The sequence below is a fragment of the Adiantum capillus-veneris genome, chromosome 8, assembly GCF_014529385.1.
Source record: "Adiantum capillus-veneris isolate H3 chromosome 8, ASM1452938v2, whole genome shotgun sequence".
In the NCBI taxonomy this organism is placed as follows: domain Eukaryota; kingdom Viridiplantae; phylum Streptophyta; class Polypodiopsida; order Polypodiales; family Pteridaceae; genus Adiantum; species Adiantum capillus-veneris.
The window spans coordinates 162,929,799-162,934,821 of NC_140938.1; positions in this window are offsets into that span (position 1 = coordinate 162,929,799).

The following is a 5,023-nucleotide window of genomic DNA, read 5'->3' on the forward strand; positions in this document are numbered from 1 at the left end:
ACCTAGTGATGTTCTGGATGTCGTGCAGTAGGCCCAAAGAGCGTCCATGAGATGCTTATCCCAATCACTTGTGTGGTTATTCAGCTGCTTTGTGATGATCTTACAGATCATGCCGTTTACCTTTTCCACTAGACCATTGCACTATGAATACTATGGAGTGGGAGTGTCGGTATGTGATGCCTAACTTTTTCATCAGTTCTCCCACCAAGTCGCCTCTGAAACCTGACCCTCTATCAGATATTATCTCCAGAGGTGTGCCAAAGCGGCAAAAAATGTGCTCAAATATGAACTTCGGCACCTCTTGGGTTGTAATGCATGTGGTGGCTGCTGCTTTCGCCCATCGGGTCATGTAGTCTACGCCAACTAGAATGTACAGTTTACCTCATTAGGCCCTTGGTAAAGGACCAATTGCATCTATTCCCCACTTCTCAAACGGGCCATATGAGATGATAGGAGTCTGTGGCTCATAGGTTAGTGTTCGATCACTGGATACTTGACAAGCTGTGCATGTTTTACACCAATGATGCACATCCCTGTTAAGACTATGCCAAGAAAATCCTGCATGTAGAATCTTCCTACTAGTAATATCTAGAGCAAAGTGGCCACTGCAAACACCATCATGGCAACTTGAGATTACCTCCGTGCATGGCGTGTCCGGCGGCGATTTTGGGTGGCAGTTTCGGCGAGGCAGGGCGGTGGCACCCACGGTGGTTGAGGTCTGTGATGATGTGGCAGGCAGTTAAGAGGAGGTGCCCGCGCCCGCCAAGGGCCAAATATTTTTGAGGATAAGAGTTGTACCCCCCCCCCCCCCCCCCCCCCCCCCCCCCCCCCCCAATAGCGACATCGCTATTGCCTCGACTAGGGAGGGGTCCCACTACAAGGAGGTGTCGGTAAGGGCAGTTCAAGTGCAAGGCTAATGGCGTTCAAAGGCCAAGAGGAGGAAGTCCGGTCGGCCAAAGGGAAAGGGACCAAAGCCTAAGGTGTACACCATGCAATTGTGTCCAAAAATAAACTAGGCCAAATGTTGGCAATGCAAATCAAATGCTAAAAGGAACTCCAAATGAAGTGCACGACATGGAAGATCACCCCATTTTTCTTTTTTGGGATTCCTAGGCACACCCCTATAAAAGGAGGTTTTTGTTCATTTTTTAGGGTCTTTTGACCGATGTGGCTTTTTTTGCCTCTGTGTGTGATTGGAAGCTTGAAGCTTGTGTTGTTAAGCTTGCCATTGAAACTGCATACGTTGATTGTACTACTCCCTATGCAATAATACTACTCATTTGCCCCAGTCTCGTGTGTTGCTTCTCCCCATCCCCTCCTTTTCTCTCGCTCTTCGTGTGTTGACCATTGCTTGCAGAGGGTTTGCCTGCAACTCGAAAGGGTGCTACCAAGAGGGCAAATTAGGAGTGTTTTGTGAGTCGGAAAGGGTGAGTTGAGCAGTGTGGGTGCATTTGTGTTGTGGAGGGTGTTTTGCAAGGTGTGAGGTAGTTGTCTTGTATGCTAAAGCGGAGTTGTTAGTGCAAATTAGCCCATTTTAAGGTGTTATCTGAGAGGTTAGGGGTGATGTGGAATCCCTGGGATATAGAGAGGCAAGTATTTTGTGTGCTGGGTGTGTTCCCTATTCCCCCTCTCCAACGTTCATCTTGCCCTTATCTTCAAGACTGATGAAACTCACTACCTGGTTGCCGATTGGCGGTGGGGTAAGGGTGGAATGAGAGGTTGTTGTGGTGACTGTGGTTGCACAGGTCTTTGTAAGAGTTGGATAGGTGGTGCTTGTTGTGGTACCCTTGGTGGTGGTGGTGGTCTTGCTCTTAGTGGTGAAATCTGGTTTTGTTTGGCTCTTCTGTTGAAATTTTGCCTCCTTAGGGACAATAATACATGCCATGGCCATCTTCTAGATAGTAGCAGTAATACTCTTGGTTTTGCTTTTGTTTTTCTCATTGTTGCTCTTGATTTTTGGCAAGTGCATGCCCTTGCTGCACCAGATGTATTGAAAGATTATCTAGCTGGTTGGTGATTCGGTTGAGCCAGTCTTGTTGATCTTCAACCAGCAGTTTTTGTGGCTGATTCCTCTGGACGGCTACTGCAGATGTGGCTAGGTGTGGTCGGGCCCTTCTTGGTTCCTCTTCCTTGGTAGTTATGGCTTGTAGACGCAACTTCTTATCTTTAAGGCGGGCTACTTCAACTACTATCTCATATATAGCAGGAAACCTTCCCTTCACCTTCTCTTTAAGAATTGGCCATAAACCAGCCACAAACCGGTCTTTCTTTAGGAAATCGGGTGCCCCTTCACCCTCCCTCAACGATGCAACCCATTCTCCCCATAGATCCACAAACTTTGATTCATATGTTGCATACTCAACCATACTTCCTTGCTTCAACTCCATCGGCAATTGCCATAGCTTCTCGGATGTGGTGCCTTCTCCAAAACGCCTTAGGAATGTTGCTCTTAGCAGATCCCACCTCTCCTTGGTGGCTTGCACCAAGGCATTGTACCATGATCTTGCTTCCACTTTCATTAGCATTGGAAAAATGCGCAGACGTCAAGCATCGTCATCCCTCCCAGAGATGACACATGCTATTTCAAGATTATCCAAAAAATCTAAAGCATCTTCCTCCACCTTACATGTGAAGGTTGGGAAAGACACATTTGACATTTCCAAAAACAAGATATTTCTTTAAACCTTTTTTTTCTTTTTTCTTCTCTGAAACACAAATGACTTAGCGGCTTTCTTATAGGGTTGGGTGGATAGATTTGAGCAAGAGCTAAGAAGAGTGCAAGGCTAGAATAGAATAAAGATGCTTACATCAAAAGAGTGGTAGTAATCAAGAAGGGGCAAGATGATGGGACGTGGGGATCTAAGGATTTCATCAAGCATCTCTGCTCCGAATAGGAAAACAATCTTTTGGTGGTAGAATAACTTCCTATCAATGTACATGTTAGAAAGGGGGAAGGGGGAACACACCCAGCACACAAAATAATTGCCTTTATATAGCCCAATGAATATCCAACACCCCTAACCGCACAGAATCACACACATGCACACTTTCTGCCAACCTCCAATGCATCGGCTCGCCTTCAAGCACCACCAGCTACACACAATAACTTATCGACAGATCACCATCACACACTGTAAACACACCCACACCGGGAGGCTACACATGCCTCGACCGTACATGACCTTGATCTGCAAACATCTTGTCATGAAGCATACCATAATGGTTTATGTCTATGTCCCTTCAGAGAACCTTCACCCACAAATACACAACTCAATATGCAACAACACACATAGCCTTGCACAATCTTTGGCGTGCACCCACTCTACTATGAACCGGACATCTACTTTGCACACACTATTTCCACTTTGGACATACTCACACACCCCATACACCATGAAACACCAGAATGAGAGACAAAATAGTCATGGGTTTAGGAAAAAGCGAACATAGCCTATATCATGGCAGAGTCCATTAAAATTAGAGGCACAATGTTGAAATTTTATAAAAACACGTCCTTCTTTTACTTCATGCTCCATCCAAATTCTCCTCCTGCTTGTAGCCCTACACAACCTTTCTCTCAAGCAACACCTTTCATGCACTAGTTTTGGCCCTCCATTTACAACTCATGACTTTTTTCTCTCCAAGTGATGACCCCTCATCTCACGCACAATCCTGCAAAGTTCTCCCTCTCTATAGCTGGCAGCTCACTACCTTCTGCATACTGACCACCTCCTCCACTCCTTTTGTCCAGTGCTTGGTGACCCAAGCTGCATGCCCTCCAACCCATGCCTTGCAGTGCTGGCTCCTCCCCTCTATCTTGATTAGCCTTCATAGCCCCCAATCTCCAGCACCTCGGCCAGCCCGGACCCTTCTCCTGGTTTTAGCGACTGTCAACTGTAGTGCTTTCAATTAGGCAAGCTCGAGTGGAATTGAGCCAGCAACCTGATTGCCAGGTATTTCTAATTGAATCCTAGCGGCTTGGATTCCCATTGCAAGATAACCCCCTTCAAATGACGGCCCTGCTCATATGGTAAGCGGCCTTCCTCTCTACTGCTCTACATCACCTCCGTTCTCTGAAGGTGGACCCTTCTCTCTTTGGCCACTAGCCATGGCCACCTCCAATCCAGCCCTTGGCCACGTCCAAGAGCTCTCGGCCTTTGCAGGTTGCAACCCCCCCTTGCTCCTCTTTGATGTTTGCCAACCTGCCACCTCTCTATTGCTCCAATCCCCGCCACCTCTGGCGGCCTCCCTTGCTCACGGCCTAGACCTACTACTCAACATCCCCTAAAGCCGCCTCCTCCTCCTAGTTGGCCTTGCTCTGACGTACTGGCAGTCCCCTCCCACCTCGTGGCTCTCCCTTGCTCATGATTGAGCTTCCCTGCTCGACAGCCCTTGTCTCAGCTTGCGACACCCCCTTTGGTCGCCCGGCCTACTGCAGTCCCCGCACCAGATGGCGCCTTGCCTCTAGCATGCCTGGCAAATGGCAGCCCTTTCCATGCTCGGCCTCCTTGGTTGCTACATTTTCATGCCCGTTTCTGCAGGGCGGCCATATTACCAAAAAAAGTTTTTTTTTGTTTTAAATTCCTCTCAAGTTGGGCCACCTTCCCACGAGAGAATGCTTGGTACGATTGTGACGAGCTCCGCATACCTTAGCATGGGGATCCAGGCTCTTGTGCCAAGGGCATCATGGCCGCGAGTAAATATAAGCCGCTCCACAAAGTCGATCCTCTGATGCCGAGATCTCCGCCAGGCGAGGTGACAATTGCCATGATCGCTTTCAACTTCGAGCTCAATGCAACATTCAACGTACTCCAAGAGATTGATCTCGACCTTCATCCTCTTTTCTATCTCTTCTTTGATCTTTCTGAAAAATGTCTCATTATAAGTATATGGCATTTATTTGCTTGGTTTCACATCATCTCTCATAGGTATGGTATGTTGATAGATTTTTGGATCAACACCCTTGAGATCCTTATAAGACCAGGCAAAGATATCTCGGTATTCTTTCAGTAAACTTAACAAA